Genomic DNA, 17,970 nt, shown 5'->3' with positions numbered 1-17,970 from the left:
TTCCCCACTTTCCATTTCCCCCGTTAAAATTGTCTCCACAAAGCAATTGAACCTAGTAGACCATGTGACAGCAGACACAATCAGAGAACGGCTTCGACTGGCTGGCTAAACCAGGTGAGGTAGCAGATGGGCCTCAAACCCTCAGTGAGTTAGGGACTTCCCATGGATGTGAAGACAGGGTCTGGTGGATTGATCAGACAAGACCAGTTGTGGGTCCCACAGTCAAGAAGATGGTTTCTGCACATTCTGTAGAAGGAAGCGAGGGGCAGATGGGGCTCATCAACCTGGGAAGATTATTCATCTAGGAGAAGGAAAGCTCTGATCCTAAACCTCCACAGCCGTGTGGTATACTCATTCGTGAGAAAGGCTTCAGGAGTAAACTCTTTTACTGGAACTTAAGAGAACTAAGTTGTATGATCAAGAAAAGTCAATTCAATCACTTCAGAAGCTACAGAAGAAATGCTGGCCCTTGAACTTAAATGACAGCAACACTCGTCTTACCCCAAATAATCCAAAATGCAATTTATGATTGTTTAGTGGAAGTGGGTGTGGCAATAGTAAAAACAAGATCATTTATAGACAGCTTTAATTGACTAATATCATAACAAATCTTCCATCAGTGTGACATTATTCACCGCCCACAGCAGTGTGGCAGTTGTAACTTCTTTTTGTTAATATTAATTGCTTAATCATTTTTATTTATATAGCTCTTAACTGGTGCCCGAAGCACTTTACATAAAAATAATTCAGTGAAATGTCATTTATAAAGTCTATTTAAAATTAACTTTTGAAGAGAAAAGAAAAGTAGAGTAAAGGGGGGAAAGATACACTACAGAGAATTCCCAGAGGGGAGATTGTGTTAGTTGGTTGATGCAAAAACACCACAGACTCATGAGGCACCTCAAAGCCCAATTAATTTATTATGGAGTAATCTTTTGTGGGCTACAGTTCACTTCATCAGGTGTATTGTGTGCTATCCTGAGTTGTATCTTACAAACACCTGCTAACTCAAGGTAACGTTCCATGCATCTGATGAAGTAGGCTGTAGTCCACAAATGTTGATGCCACACAAATGGAAGTAGAACAGAGTTTTTGGTGTTGAGGGCTCCATTCCATCTTAGGTAATCTGATATATGTTTGAGCATTAGAGATAAGGCTATTGGTGACTTGCCATCATGGATATGTTGTACATCCACAGTCAGAGGCAGTGTGCCTATGGATGCCAGTTGCTGACAAGTGCAAGTGAGGAGAGTGCTATTGAAGCCATACCCTGCTTGTGGGCTACCCATGGGCATCCGACTGGTCACTGTGAGAACAGGATGCTGAATTAAATGGGCCTTTGACCTGGTCCAGCAGGGCTCTTCTTACGTAATCTGTTGGGGGCCACTTTCTGGCAGTGTGTTGAGACTAAAGCCAATTGTGGGTGGGGTCCAAGGTCCAAAGTGGTTGGATGCCATCCCCACTACCTTTTCTTGTTGGATCTTCCTGCATCTGGCATCACATGAACAGATGCCACATGATGTTGAACGTAAAGACAATTTCCCCAAGACAGAGTGTTGTTGGTTGACCGTAATAAACCTTGGGCTGACTGATTATAGAAAAGGAGCCCTACATGCAGAAAACACTTAGCTAACGTGGATGTGCATTTCATACCTGTTATGCTCTGCTCATCAGTGCACCATTGAACTGGCTGCTGGCTTTGAGATGCAAATGCGGATGTATATCATTATCAGTCATGTGAGCTTTTGATGGTGGGTTAACCTGGATTGGGGACTGTAAATCGTAGTGTTTAGATGATCATAGTTCAATAAGTGGAAATATGAAGCAACCTTTTGCCCAGGCATGCAGCACCATCAACTCTCCCTTCATGGTGCAAGCAAACAAACGAGAAAATAACCATAGTTTTCCATTTTGGCCGAAGTGAGAACTCGTTGCCAGCCTCAGAACATGCAGGGATATTAAACCATGGTTCGAAGTCGGTTTAATCTTGTGAGCTCTTTGAAAGCTAGTAACCATAGTTTTGCAGTAATTAAATACTTGCTGGTTTGTTCACTCATGCTACAAAGTGGAAAAACTTGTTCATATCTTGGCTTATCAAGTTGAGATACGTTTATCCAAACCATCTCTGAAAAAAATAACAAATTTAATTGTTTACATTCATTAGTTTCAATCACATAAAGAATGATTGATTGAAAATGAAGTGAAATTGAAAAAAAGGGGCAAATGGCAATCTGAAGTAAATAGAAATGTTAGAAGAAATTCATATAAGTATTTTATTGAGGTATGTCTGCTTTTGGCAGTGTTCTCTGGATAATGGCAGCGCAATTATTTCTCAAAATCAGTAACCACTTGCCAATTATAGTCAATTCCACGACTAGTGCCAGCAACAAATTAGGTTTAGTGTGCTTACATTTGCCCTCAGCTTCACGCTCCACATTTTGTCAGTGTTTTGACATGTTGTAGAAGGAACCGTAATGCAGATATATTGCTTAATACCCTCTCCCATGATAGTCAGTAGGTGTGCATAGCACACATTTTAAATTTATATGTTATGCCATACTGTTGAAACATTTCACTAGCAATATCATGAATAATTTTAGTAGAAGGTAGCAATTAAGTAATTATATAAAGTGTGAGTCTCAGAGAATTTCTGCTGAAGCAAGTCCTTTAAAATTAATAAAGCATTTCAAGATTTCCACTGTTAATTCCCACAATCGCAAAAGAAACCTTAGCTGGTTACTGATTTTCACTGTTAATTTCCACAATCACAACCCCCCCCCCAAAAAAAAACCCCTTAGCTGGTTACTGTTTTTAGTCATCATTAAAGGCTCATAATTTCTCCAGTCCATTTTTTATGGAGTTGTTTTAAAATGTTGTAAATGAAGCCACAGCAACCTAACACCAGTTAGAATACAACAGAATACTGTTGTTCATAAGGCAATAATGCACTTCCACTAACAAATTAGAAGCCAAAACATAGACAAAACTTGTGCCTTTGTATTTGCCTAGTTAACAGCCAGCAACCTCAGAAAGTTATAAAGATGTTATCTAGTGGTACAAATGGATTGTGTGTTATCCTGCTATAACTTAGACCATCTTCACATTGCTGCAGATGTCTGGGCTGTTTCACTAGAATGGAGCTTCATTAACTTCCCATTGCCACCCAACTGCTAGAGGGACTGCACTGACTGAGACGTCTACCTCTACATGCAGTGACTTTGTTCCAATGTACTCACTTTTGCGATTCTATCTGCAACCACATCCCCAGATTACACGCCAACCAGTTCCCAAGTCTTCTTCCTTAGTTCTTCTCTCTGTTTTTACTATAAACAACTTCATAAGGATCTCTTTATATTTCTCCTTGTGCCCACCAGAATGACTGTAGCAGGACATTGGGAAAGGTCTCCTGACTTCTCCAATAACAACTGGTGCAGCTGCATTTGGCACCTGCCTTAATGGAAAGGTGACAACACCAAACTTGATGCATTTGTCACAGTCTGGTTTCCACTTTTGACTTTTATAAACATGATAACTAAAGGCATCCAATCTGGTTTTTGGAGAGGCTGTGGATGATAATTTCTCCATTTGAAATGCTGTATCCTTCCTTTGATGCTTTCTGAATGCCGTATTTACTGTAACAGTACATTTAAGATGAGATATTGTTTATTCGGTAACATTTATTGTATGAGTTACAGATGGGTAGCCGTGTTGGTCTGCCATAGTCGAAATAAAAAAATTCCTTCCTGTAGCACCTTAAAGACCAACTAAGTTAGTTCTTGGTATAAGCTTTCGTGTGCATGCACACTTCTTCAGATACACAGTGTATCTGAAGAAGTGTGCATGCACACGAAAGCTTATACCAAGAACTAACTTAGTTGGTCTTTAAGGTGCTACAGGAAGGAATTTTTTTATTTCATTTATTGTATGATTCAATATGAAACTACACCCACACCACACAATATATATAATATAAAAAGGCCGACCCAAATGCGAAGACTTGGAAGGGTATTCATTAGCAAACTTGAAACTGTGGAATCTGGCCTTGACAAACTCTGGGAATTTCTAGTTCAAAGGCCTGGGGAAGACAATTGCCTCCTTTATGTGTTGATTCACACATTGTTATATATAGTCATCAGAAGTAGCTACTTGTCAGGAGAGAGTAACACGCATACTGCTCCAATTTTTCACTCATTTCATTGAATTCTGTTTTTCATTTGTGTTCTGCATAGTAGTAGCATACAATTCCCAAGCTTGCTTTGAACTCAGATCTTTAGATTACTTCATTTTCAGATAGCATGGCTTCATGCACACATCTCAGATGTGAAAAGTTTTAGTTGATATTGTTATATAAAAAAATTCCATGGTCTTTCAGGCTTATGGACTTGTATATGGCAGATAGCAGACTTCAGCGATGCACACAAACGCACAATGCTTTCTAGCTTGAGTTTTCTCCAGGAACAGTAAGGCTCCAAAAACCTGTGTTGACAGGTAATGAGATTTAATTCACAGGAGAGGGGAGAATAAAACATCCATATTCATTACTTAATCAAATAAAAATACTTTCAGAGAATTCTGGGAATTCTCAACAGTTGCTCTGAAAGCCTCTCTTTGATAGCTGTAAACAAATTACCTTACGAATAACTTCTTAATCAAGGAAGAGCGGAGCTACTCTCTACTTGATCTTTCCCTTTGGGTGGTCCCAGTCAGAGCTGCAGTCCTGTGCCTGATGGCTTGGCTCCTGAAAAGCCGTATAGTATTATGCTGACAGCTGTAGACCTCTTTTTGTTAGGGATAACAGACATCCTGTGCTGAGGACAGCATCAAGCCCAGCTTGCAGTATGCCCAATTAGAGAAGCTAAAATCTCATTTGCTTCACCATGGGAGCCTCTGAAAGCACACCGTTTGGGCCTCATTACAGTATTTTTAACTTTACAAAAACAATTTCATTATGGAAATTAAAGGAAGCTTATTTGGTCTCTGCATTTACACTGAAGTGAATATACTCTACAAAAAAATCCAACCCACCTATCATCTCGAGTCCACCCCCCCCTTTATCACAAAGTTTCTTTGAGAAACCGTTTTGCCCTCTAGCTTCAGTAAGAAAGCAACCATTTTGAAACCAACTGGCTAGTATTAACACTGGAGACATCAAATATGCAAGCTGCTGTTTGCCGCACTGGGAAGCCAAAAGTTCTCTTTTAAGACTAAGGCAGTGCTTTAATTTCCTCTCCAAGAATGTAATTGTTTTGGAACCTCTCCCAATGGCAAAGGGTTGGGTGAGCAACCCCAAGGGAGGGAAGCAAGCTTGCAGAAATGATCCAAGTGCGAGATGAAACAGGCAGTCAAGAGGAAGCAGGAGCCAGTAACCAAAGGAACCAGGAGGGAGTGCAGCGCAAACTCTAGGATACAAACAACATCACTCTCTAGCATGTAGCCTCCAGCAACTGGTACAGTGGTACCTCGGGTTAAGAACTTAATTCATTCCGGAGGTCCGTTCTTAACCTGAAACTGTTCTTAACTTGAAACACCACTTTAGCTAATGGGGCCTCCTGCTGCTGCCGCACCACTGCAGCACGATTTCTGTTCTCATCCTGAAGCAAAGTTCTTAACCCGAGGTACTTTTTCTGGATTAGCGGAGTCTGTAACCTGAAGCGTCTGTAACCCGAGGTACCACTGTATTTGGAGGCAGAGCAGAGCCACCCGAGTTAGTAGCCATTGGCAGTCTTCTCTATGAATTTGTCTAATCCTCTTTTAAAGCCATTCTAGGTGACCATGTGCTGAGTGAAGAAGCACTTTCTTTTATTTGTCCAGAATCTTTCAACATTGTGCTTCATTGGCCGTCCATGTCTTTTGACTTTCCCAGCTCCTCTCAAGACATACAACTAATTCTGTTTTCAAATCTGTCCAAATTCTGTGATATTCAATGACCAGAAATCTTACATACTTATCCTCTTACAGTAGAGTCAGGAAAACTAATAAAAACAGGCTTCAATTTGATTCCTACAGCAACCATTATCACAATTACAAAGAAAATCTCAGGTCCGCTGAATACCATAAGAGTAACATGCCCTGTAATTTAGAGTTTAAATTGGTGTCTGGGTGGTTGATGTGTTCAGGACAAGCTTGAGAGTGGTTGTTTTGTTTGCTGGGGAGCATTATGGTTTATAAATATTGTTATTTCCTGCAGAATATCTCAATCTGTAGCCCTTTGTTGGAATGATCGTCTACCCATTAACCTGTGAACATGTTCAATGCAGCTGAGCAAAGCAAATTAATTTACAAGACTATGTTGAAACAAAATCTATATTTTATTTGGGAAGCAGTGAGAGAGTGATATATCAGTAGTATGGGAGTTTAGACACCCCTAATTCTCAGTGCCAGAATTGCTATTTGCTCCAGATTTAGCTACATTTTTCCTCTTTTATTTTCTCTTGCATCACATTAAGTAGCTTTAAAAGTATATAAATAGGACTGGCACCAAATGATCTTTCTACTTTGTAGAAGCTTCAATATTTCCTCCATTTTTTTTCCTTATTAGGCTCCCTCTTTGATTGGAGACGCTGAAAGGCTGTTAATCATAATGAGTTTCTGCTTTCATGGCAACACATCTGTCTTTATCTTCAGAAGGTGCTAGCTGGTGTTCAGCATTTAAGAATACATTACTATATATTGTGTTTTGCCCAGGGATAATAATCTAGTTGGTCATCACTGGCAAAACCTTCATAGAAGTTGAGTTAGTATAACAAGTATGAAAATTATGTCCCTTCTTCCATTTCTCATTTATTTCTCCACATACAACACATTTATGAGCTGATTTTTAATGAACTTTTACAAATGACTAAAGTTGTCTCCAAAACAAGAGCAAAAGACTTCTGCATACTTGAGCTCAGTGGACTTCTGAATAAACATGTTTAGGATCAAGGTATTAGCTCTCCATTATGTTGACTGAATGTATCATGATAGAATGGTGAAGGGTGAAGGGACCCCTGACCATTAGGTCTAGTCGTGGCCAACTCTGGGGTTGCGGTGCTCATCTCACTTTATTGGCCGAGGGAGCCAGTGTACAGCTTCCGGGTCATGTGGCCAGCATGACTAAGCCACTTCTGGCGAACCAGAGCAGTGCATGGAAACACTGTTTACCTTCTCACAGGAGCAGTACCTATTTATCTACTTGCACTTTGATGTGCTTTCGAACTGCTAGGTTGGCAGGAGCAGGGACCGAGCAACAGGAGCTCACCCCGTTCTCACCCAAGAAAAGGAAGGGCACTTTGTTGAATTTTCTCTGAATATTCTTCACCATTTTGTGTGTGTGTGACAGTGCCATTTCCCTGCCCCTGCAGTGCCCTGAAACAATACCATATGCAGGGCATGGTGTCGGATGCAAATAATGATGCACTATTTCCTCAGTTTGCTTTCAGGAAATCTGGGTAGCAACTCTGATCTGGACAGCTGCAACAGCCTCAAAATCTGTGGTGGAAGAAGAACTCTTTGTGAAATATAAGCTTAGTATGACAGGGCTCTTATTACAGCTATGATCTCCATATAACAGTAAATGCAACTGCAATTTTTATTATGATTTTTTACATGTTAAGATGTATGTGTTAGGGAAATGATAGAAATGATACGTATTTATTGGACACTAGGGTTGCGTATGCACAATATTTTGTTCTAGAATCAATGGAGACTCAGTACTTGCTTTTTTCTATGTAGTCCACACACAATCTAGAACTATTGCATATTTTTTGGCCCTGAAAAGCTCTTTTTGAGAAGCTGGTCTCCTTGTGGCTTCAGGCACAGTAAAGCCATGGGGTGGAGGAGCAGGTGGTAAAGACCAAGACACCCAGTGTTGGATTAAAATTAGGCCACAACTTTGTTGTTTACAGAATAATAAGTTTGGCATGGGCATTGGGCACATATCAAATGATCAACCAGCCTGCCTGCTGCTTGATATGCTGCCAGTTGATGGATGAGAGTTGGCCAAAATTTGGAGTCCCCTTATGGTACAAACTGCTTCTCATGGACCCTGTCAGATCAATGGTAACAGGTGCTATGACCCATCACCCCCTGACTGGGATTATGGGCAGACAGCACCACCTAATGGTGATCCCCTGATGGGATGGGGCAGGCTATCCCTTCTCTTCTCTTCCCTGCTTCCTAAGGATCCAGCCCAGTGCCTCTCCCACCACAAGAGTTGGGGGGAACGCCCCAACTCACTGCCACATCTAAAGCTCCTGTAACCATCCACACAGACCACTGTGAATGTCCACCAACCAGGCCTCATTGCCTGCCCCAGAGAAATGCACATTGCCCAATTCATCTCTTCTGAATTATACTGATGGATATTGCCTCACCGGTTAGTTCTCTGAGAACTAGCAGCTTCCAATAAATCATTTTGTTGACCTTCTCTGGGCTTCATTGACCATGCCAGGGTTTATGCCCCCCCCAGCCCCAACCCCTGAGGAGTTCCAGCCTGATGACCACCACCTGTGGGAATTCAGCTTTCAGGGTGTCCAATCAGCATGTAAGACTAAGGATGATTCCCTTTTGCCTGCCTAGATCATTTTCACCAAGTTGTATGATGAAATAATCAGAAGGCTCTTGGCTGTAATACATAACATGACTGATAGCATGAATTCGTCCCTCATCATGTCTCAAATTCCATTCCACCCTCTCACTCAGATGGTGTAGACACCACCCACATGACAGTGTGTGGTTCTTCACCTGATGGATGATGCTGTGCCCACAAATCCATACTGATCTGTATGCCAGGCCTCTAGGAGGAAGAATTTAAGAAAGAGTGGTAAGCTTCTGAACCCCATCTCTGAATTGCCTGGATCCTGGGGGTGGGGGACACTTTACTCTGCTGCCAACATGGCTGCCCCATGACTACCTGACCAGACAATCACATTCTTGCTCTAGAGTTCAGGAATCCCTGTAATAATTTAAAGGTATGTTGAAGTGACCTTTAACTACAATAAAGGAAAGGGGGGATTTTATCAGGTCAATCTAGAGTGGAAGAGGTTGCTATGCTATTATTCAAATTCTGGCGTGTGTTTTTTAAGGAATTTGACAACTGAAATGGTCTTCAGTAAACCATTTAGTATTCTGTCAGACTGACAGAAAATAGTCTTCCTTTCTGTATAACTTGGCAAATTATTCTGGAAAAGCACTGTCTCTTCAGTTTTCTGAAAGAAACACTTTTGGTCTGTAAAGTGAAATAAGATAATTCCAGATAAGTTATAGGTCAGACAGATGTAAGGATATAACCTTGAACAGCACTCAATCCTTTTTTATGATATAATAAAATGTCAACATGAAGTTTATGAATCAAGCAATTTTATCATTGTAGAGAGTGGGAGTGAAGCAGGCATTTAATTTGAAATAGAGATAGCATGCACGTAGAATATTCCAGAACGCTGTGATGTTTTTTATGTTTCCTCTGAACCCCTTTAAGTGTTAAGTCAACAGTAGTCTACACAAATGGATTATCAGATCTGAGCAACAGCAAGAAAAACTCTGCATAGATATGGTGGAGACTTAGGAGAAGTGAGATGTAGAGCTGAAAATCCTGCCTGTGAGATAAGATGTTATCCTTTAGTATTAAGGGAATCTGTAGTTCTGTCAAAGGGCCAACGATCTTCTCAGTTTTTAATAACACCAAGTTTTGTCTTTCTAGAAAAAGGGTCCCATGCTTCAAACAGCAAATATAAAATGAAAGGGAAGCAGACTGGGAAAAACTGATACACATCTTCCCATAGAAAGATTGCAGTTGAATAGTGTAACAGAACTTTTCCAAGGAGTAGGTCCCAGTTACAAACTGTAATGCCAAACTGGAAGAAAGGTTGGGAAGAATCTTGGTTTTACACGGTCTTACATTCTCCGCTGTAATGGTTCCAGGTCTGATTTTTGGAGTCTCCAATTAAATATTAACTAAGAATGTTGAGAATGTGTGGCTAGATAGACCACCATTCAGAATCAGTTTATGGTCAGATTCAGATCATACAATTGAAATCTTTCAGGTTTTCCCACATGCAAAGGCATTAATAAGAAAAGTCTTGCTGATCAGACTAAATACAAGTCAAGTATCCTGTTCCCCACAACAGCTAACCTAACATGAGAGGAGTAGCCCTTTCCTATGTTTTTTTCTCAGCCTCCTAAGATGGTGGTTGCATATAACGTCAGGATTAGTAGCCAATGTTAGCCTTATTTTCAGTGTATTTGATCCACTTTCAAAGTGGTAGAAGTTAGTGGCTATCATCACATATTGTGGCAGTGAACCCCATTAGTTTATTGTGTACTATGTAAAAAAGTAAATTCTAGAGGCAGCTTACAGGCAAATTGAGTAATAACCATTGATAGCTTGATCATCTTTGAATTTGTCTAATTCTCTTTTGAAACCATAGTTCAGCTATGTGCTAGTGCTATGTCCAAGAATCACAGCAGACATAGATCACAAAGACTTTATTCTAAAATAAGAAGCAACAACCATAGCAACACTGAACAAGTATGCCTAGACCAATTAATTCTCCATTGTTACTTCTTTCTATAGACTGACTTCCTTCAGCCGGCTATTATTCCCAGCTGTCTTAAGAGAAGATGCAAAGGGCAACTTCATACTATATCACCATAGCCAGGTATGCTCTATGAAGTTGCCTTCTCAAGAGTATCAGTGGTTGGTGATGGCTCAGATGAATGTTCACCTGGTCGACTGAATGAGATTTACTGAATGAGATTTCCCCTCACATTCCCTTGGTGTTTATGTCTTTTCCATTGCTTCAGCTTTGCTGTGCTGAGCTTTGCTTGATGGATGACTGGCTACAAAGCAGTTTGTCTGATTATTTGAGGGGTGAGGGAAAGGGGTAGTCAATCCAGCTGAACCAGAAGAAGACATGTTCTCTTTTTCCTGGTTCTCTCACACGAGGTTCTTGGCCTGACATGACCAGGCGTGGAGCAGATCAGCTGAACTCTGCTTCCTTTTATTTCATAGGACAGTTGGTTTTATATAATCACTGTGGTGGTGTGAGCGTGGGATACAGACTAGATGAATCAGGTGAAGGTGTGTGATGGTGTATTTACTGCTTCTTTTGGTTTTTTCTCACAGAGGAATTGGCCTTCAATGGCCCTTGTGGGGGCTCGGGGAAACAATTTGCCTTGGAGTTCCTGTTAGTTTTAGTACCTTTGAATTTGGGAGATGATATATTCAACATCCAGGTAGAACTTATCTCTGGGGGACATGTGAGTTCATGTGAAAATTAATAGGATATAAACCTAAAGCCAGCTGTTAAGGTGGAACAAGTGAAGCCACCATTAACCTATTTATAAAGTGCTTCAACAAAATTATCCAGATTCTTCATCCAGAGTTTCCTTCAGAGTTTATTGAAAGTTTCATTATTTTGTTCCCCACTGGTCACTGAAAGATTTCTGTCCACAGGCTCTGTCAAAAATGAAGAGTCGCTTTGCCCCTGGATTCTCAGTGGTGGCAAAGAGATTGCAGACCTATTATTATATTATCTCAGCAGCTTATTACATCCCTTCTGGTATAGTCAGTCTAAACTAAACAGGCAAAGACATTCACTCAAGAGTCAAGGATGGTGCAGCAGAGATATTACCACAGAACTGAATTCAAGCTGCATTGCAGTCATTTTTTGTTCTGATGTATCATAGCCAAGTCCCTGTTTTCCCTACTGCTTTCAATCATGGTGATAATTGAATGTTTTCTAGCAATATAATGGGTATTGTGAGCAGTAGTTGGGACTCACTATTTCTTTCCTTCTTCCTATTTGGTTCTTTTAAAATATTTGTGTGTGTGAAAAAAGGCAATTTTTGCTTTGGTATATGTTGTTATAGGTAGAGTTTGGAGGGTTTCTATTGGTTTGTCTACCTGAGAAAACCAGGCAGTTTCCAAACTCCACCATTATTCATAATAAACAAGAAAAAAATGATAGGCTACCTTTATGGCAGTAATTGTGTGTGTGTGTGTGTGTGTGTGTGTGTGTGTGGAGGAAGAATAGGATGTAATACCTGTGCTTGCTGTTTATATTATTTATTTCTTAATTTTCTATCTCACCCTTCCTTCCCAAACAAGCCCAGGGTATCAAACAATAAAACAGCAAACCAGTACAAAATATATTTTTTAGAAAGCAACAACAATCAAATATCCTATGTTCATAGTTAAACAATTTCAACTTTGCTGGAAACAGTATATTTTAGCCATCAAATGCCTGGGTGAACATTTACCTTTAAAATTCTGCCTAAATGCTGATGATATTACTCTTTGGGCCGTTTTTGCAATGCAGCTCTGCTGATGCAATGAACTTCCATGTGCACAATGAAACTTCCTCTTCCTCACCTGTTCCCTCCTTCAAATCAGGAGCTTGGGGGATCATCTAGGGTAGATTTGGGGTGTATGAGGAGGGGGAGGAGAGGAAACACAAGTCCTGTTGCAGCAGCGGAACTATGTGTACATAGCATTGCCTACAACCATTTATTTTTACTCTTTGTATTTATCCACCCAGCTAATTCACACAATAGCCCTGTGAGAGACAATGGCTCCATCTGCACTATACATTTTAAGCTGTATCATACTACTTTAAACAGTCAAAGACTCAAAGCTTTCCCCAAGGATCCTGGGACCTGCAGCTCGCTAAGGGTGCTGAGAGTTGTTAGGAAACCCCATTCCCCTCACAGAGCCACTCCCTGCCAGTGGATCTATAGCAGGGTTTTGGAAGGCTCTATAGAAATCTTATTCTTGGTCAATATTTTATTGGCAGCACCGTGGATACTAGTGTTGTGGGGAAAAATGTTTTAATTGACCAAGTATGCTTTTACTGCAGGGACGCGGGTGGCGCTGTGGGTAAAACCGCAGCGCCTAGGACTTGCCGATCGCACGGTCGGCGGTTCGAATCCCCGCGGCGGGGTGAGCTCCCGTCGTTCGGTCCCAGCTCCTGCCCACCTAGCAGTTCGAAAGCACCCCTAAGTGCAAGTAGATAAATAGGTACCGCTTTATAGCGGGAAGGTAAACGGCGTTCCGTGTGCTGCTCTAGTGGCGGTTCGCCAGATCAGCTTTGTCACGCTGGCCACATGACCCGGAAGTGTCTGCGGACAGCGCTGGCTCCCGGCCTCTAGAGTGGGATGAGCGCACAACCCTAGAGTCTGTCAAGACTGGCCCGTATGGGCAGGTGTACCTTTACCTTTACCTTTATGCTTTTACTGCATTTTATTTTGGTAGGAGGAAGTGGACTTGATGGTTTCATATTTGTATTTTTATTGGTTTGGGCTGCCTTCGACAAGCATTGCCTGAAAAGGCGGCCTACAAAGAGTTTAAAACAAATAAATAGAAATAAAGTATGCTGAACTTAAATCTACTTTTCTGCAAGTTTAGCCCATTAGCTGTAATCCTGCCCTCTGAGGCAGCAGAGAACAGGGATTTGACCTCATCTGTGCAACAGCCCTTCAGTAGTATCATGTCCCCCTCAGTCTTCTCTTCACCAGGCTAAACAGCCTTTAGAACCTATTTCCCATACCGCTGGCAATCTTTGCTGTTCTTCTCTGAACCTGTTCGAGTTTGTTTATATCCTTCTTAAAACAGTGCCCAGATAGCGGAGAGGATACTGTAGATGAGGTCTGACTAGTACATTCTTGACATGGAGAATACAATGTGCAGGTAGCAAATTCCAAGGAGTGATGTTTTTGGAAACCCTCTATCATATTTTGCTATGCTGAGCGTGAAGAGGCAGGACATTTTTCAAGTATAGTTCCTCACATATAGTGATTTCTCACAATATATAGTGATATATAGTGCTAGTAATAAAACATATTCTCCCCACCCCATTAAAACAGGCTATCAGTGCAATAATCTAAAGATGAGAGGCAGCTGACTTGGGAGTTGCCTATAAAACCTGGACATCCAAGATTATAAGCTTCTTATAAAGTTGGAATATCAAGCCTCAAAGCCAGCACATTCAATAATCTTGAGATATGTCAAGAAGAAATAATGGAGCAATAGTTCTCTTCATAAATCTATCACGGATTGTCAGGGAACTGCCATCGGAGCTAGAGGCAGAGGGAAGGCTACAGAGGGATGGCGGAGAGGGTCCCAGTAGGGAGAGAGGCAGCCCGTCCGCGGGGGAAGGAAATCAGCGTAACACCAGTAGAGAAGGGGGGCAGATGGGGGAATCGGAGAGGAGGCTCCAAGACTCCTCGCCGGAGACCAGTGGAGAGAGTACGGGTCCTCCGCTGCCCACACCCTCCCTGCGCAGAAGGCTTCCGCGCAGGGAATCTAGGCGGAGACTAGGCGTCAAGGAACTTTTGTGCTGGAAGAAGTTTAAGAAACGCCCACTGACTGATTCTGCCAGCGACTGAGACAGTCACGATGCTGGAGGCTGTTCAGTCAGAAAGGGTTTAACCAGGTAACGTCGCCAGGAGTGGCGGCAACTTACGCACGAGCAACCCCTAAATCCATTACACGGATGAAGAGATTTTTGTATCCCCCCCATGACATTGAGAAATACCAGTTTTCATATATAGAATCTTGAGTCAAAATGTATAGAAAAGCAAATACCATATATAATAAACCACCATAAATTGACACAAACTAATACTATAATGTCAAAGGACGAATCTATAACTGCAGCATAACTTGACAGTCATCCATCCCAAAGAACCCTCAAAAATTACATGAAATGTATTTTTAAAAGGGTTATGGAAGGTGTGGGGGAAGTAACCCAAGGAAGTCAAGTCTGAAAAGATTTGATTTAGAAAACCAAATCAGTACTCAGTGAATCAAAAGAGTTAATGACTCATCATGGTAATGGCTTTGGATATGTAATTTCAACGCAAGACCTACACTTATTCCTGGAATCCCTCACAGGTTAGACTTGGTGCACATGTTGCATGTGTCAAAAACAGTCTCCTTGTGGCAAATACAGGTAAGGGTAAAGGGAACCCTGACCATTAGGTCCAGTCGTGGCCGACTTTGGGGTTGCTGCGCTCATCTCACTTTATTGGCCGAAGGAGCCGTCGTACCACTTCTGGGTCATGTGGTCAGCCGCTTCTGGCTAACCAGAGCAGCGCACGGAAATGCCGTTTACCTTCCCGCCGGAGCGGTAACTATTTATCTACTTGCACTTTGACGTGCTTCCGAACTGCTAGGCTGGCAGGAGCAGAGACCCGTTGCGGGGATTCGAACCGCCAACCTTCCAATTGGTAAGTCCTAGGCTCTGTGGTTTAACCCACAGCGCCACCCATGTCACTTGTGGCAAATATATGTAGCACTACTAATATAGAGTGGCTTATTACCTGGTTTGCTGCCATGGTGAAGAATGTATCGCTGGGCTGGATATGAACGTGCATCCTATTTGTTATGTAAATTGCAGCCATGGGAAAACCTGCACAATTTCAGGGCCTCCATACCACAATCCTGACAAAAATTGCATCTCCAAATATATTTGCATTTTGAGGGAAGCCTACATGGATGCCTGTGCAAACAGGAGCTTTGGAGAGGTGTTTTTTGACCAGGTGTACGGGATATAGGAATGCAGCAGATTGGGTGCATCAAATTGAAAAAGCAACATAGCAATACATATACATAACTTGTTGTCTGTTTATTGTTTGTGGAATAATGATGTAAGTTGTTTTAAATGCTTGGAATGTTTTGAACACTAATTACATGCAATTTCATTTTTGGAAAATGAAACAGCTATTGTAGATAAGAAACCCTCTGAATGGGATATTTTAGTGGAAAAGCTGTTTTAAATGGTTTGAATATGGGAGGTATATTGTGAGTATTTGAAAATCCAAAAATCTTTTACCTTATCCACAGAAGCTGGAACCCTTTTCCATACTGCGGTGTGACTCTAACGGGACACCTGGAAATCAATTATTTTCCTGAAATGAAAGGGTAGTAAGCAACCCACAGTTTCTGGAAAACACAAGAAACTCAGATTGTTTTCAATAGCACTGAAAAATCACATGATTATTAAAGCTTGGTGCCATTTCTTTACTTCCTCTACTATAAACAAGTGTCTTCATATTTTCTCTTGTTCTTCCTGGGAAGTTTAGTTTTTCTAGCTTGTTTGGAGCATGATTGAATTGTTGGTAGTTCTTTATTAATGATAGATAAAGTAAGAATGCAATCTCTTTAATACATCTGTGAATCTTTATCTATATACAATGATTCTTTGTATTTTAAGAATGTATTTCTCTATTATGTCCAATGAGGGTTATGTTTCACACAGCATGTTTTCATTGTTGTAGATGTATTATAAATTAAAAGCTATTTACACCAATGCCTCAGTAAACCATTAGTTGTGGAATTACTCCAGATCTTAATATAATTTACATGCTGACATCCTAGCATCTGTTTCCTGCTATGAATTGCTTGTTTGTTCCCATTTCTGCTTAAGCAGGCAAATGTACTAAATACCAATATTTGATTTATAAGAACCATCATAGCTAACGCTCTGTTTTCCAGAGCCTTCCAGCCGATTCCCCCAGCAAGCATGCTGAAAGTCACATGCCTCGTCAAGTTTATTCCACATTTTATGACAGTGCTGAAAACATGATTATTTTTATAGTCCCAAACCTCTGATTGGTAAGAGGAACAAAAGTGCCTTTGGTATTGCTGATACTATCATATGCCGACAGCAAGACCATTAATAAATTAAAAACATTGCAACTTGCCTTCGCATAATTGAGCATTTTGAAGGTGGCTTAAATGGGAAAACATCATGATGGGCTGAAATCTAATTCTGGGATTTACACAGGTTTTATGCACGTAAAGGAAAGGCAATTAGCACTAGCTGAGAATTTTTATTTTCACCGCTATATTATGAGCATCCTTGGAGTTATCAAGTTAAAAATAGCAACTTGGAAAAGCTGGTAATGAGCACTGTTATAACAACTACCCAATGAAAGCTGAAACCTTTTCTTCTAAATCCACTTTTCTTTCTCTCTTTCTTTAAAAACAAAAGAAGAAAAAGTGTACATTCTCTCCCTGTAGCTATTCTTTGTACAGAAGGTCCTATCTCTGAGGAGGGCTGTTACTAATGGTCTTTGAAATGAAGGTTTTCTGAATGGTGAAAAAAGGACTCTCTGTCTTTCTCTTTTAATGGCTAGCTGGACCTTGAAAGAAAATCTAGAATTTTCCTCTAACAACCAGAGGTGAAATTCAGTTAGGCAGCAAAATTTCATAACAAAAGCCCCACAAACTGCAAAGTAGTGCATAGCTTTCGGTGTGACTTTCTTTGTCAGCTTTTTGCATTGTTGATCAATTTGCTGTCCTGCTGCGGTCAGTGCTTTACTAATAGTCTAGTAAGATCCCATGACTGGCATTCTGCCTTTTTAAAAACCATCTCCATTGCTACAGTTAAGAATCTGAATTTCTAAATCAGCTGTGATAGCTGTTGGCTTCTTTTATTATTAGTATTATTCATGCGCTGGTAGGAAAGGAAGAATATTGAACCGTAATTAGGAGCTGGTAAAATGCTACTGGAACAAACTTGAAAAGGTCAGTTTCCAGGCAAGAAGCATTTCAAAGACAGTGTCTTAATTTTTCTTCTTTTTTCTTGTGTCTTAATCGTTGTTGTTATAGCAATGTTTCAATTCCTTGTTCTTAACTGGGGAGGAAGCAGTAATTGTGTGAGAATCCCATTGCAGTGCAAAATGGTAATGCTAACCTTTCTAATTTGTTGTTACTGTTAGATTTTAATTATTGAGTGCAAAGGGAAAGCTTCTGAATAGTGTGAAACATCGTTGTAAAGAAGCAGTGTACATATTCTCTAAATTCAGCATTTAAACTTTAAGGAGTGTTTTTAAAAGGTCTCTGTTTAAGCTGTTGTGAAAGAAATTGGGAAATGTGAGAAAATGAGTCTGTGCAAATAGTAAAGTGCAGCTTTAAAGAAAAGAAAAATCACCTGATCTTCTGCTTGTGGAAGTACTAATATAGTATAGAGAAATTTCCTCCAAATGAGA

General features: G+C 40.7%; 1 long non-coding RNA gene across 5 annotated transcripts in view; it reads left to right on the top strand.

The window, feature by feature from the left end:
• The window catches only part of LOC308486165, a 79,938-nt gene that overhangs the window by 38,873 nt on the left and 23,095 nt on the right, over positions 1 to 17,970 (top strand). For 4 of the 5 annotated variants that reach the window (XR_013990977.1, XR_013990978.1, XR_013990980.1 and 1 more), the window contains one exon: positions 10,550 to 10,634. The exons of the other annotated variant lie outside the window; for it this stretch is intronic. This is a non-coding gene — a long non-coding RNA (uncharacterized lncRNA). The remainder of the gene's footprint in view (positions 1 to 10,549; positions 10,635 to 17,970) is intronic. 5 annotated transcript variants of the gene reach the window in all.

The sequence above is a fragment of the Podarcis pityusensis genome, assembly GCF_964106645.2.
Source record: "Podarcis pityusensis genome assembly, chromosome: 10".
Classification (NCBI taxonomy): domain Eukaryota; kingdom Metazoa; phylum Chordata; class Lepidosauria; order Squamata; family Lacertidae; genus Podarcis; species Podarcis pityusensis.
This window is presented reverse-complemented; position numbering and strand designations above follow the sequence as displayed.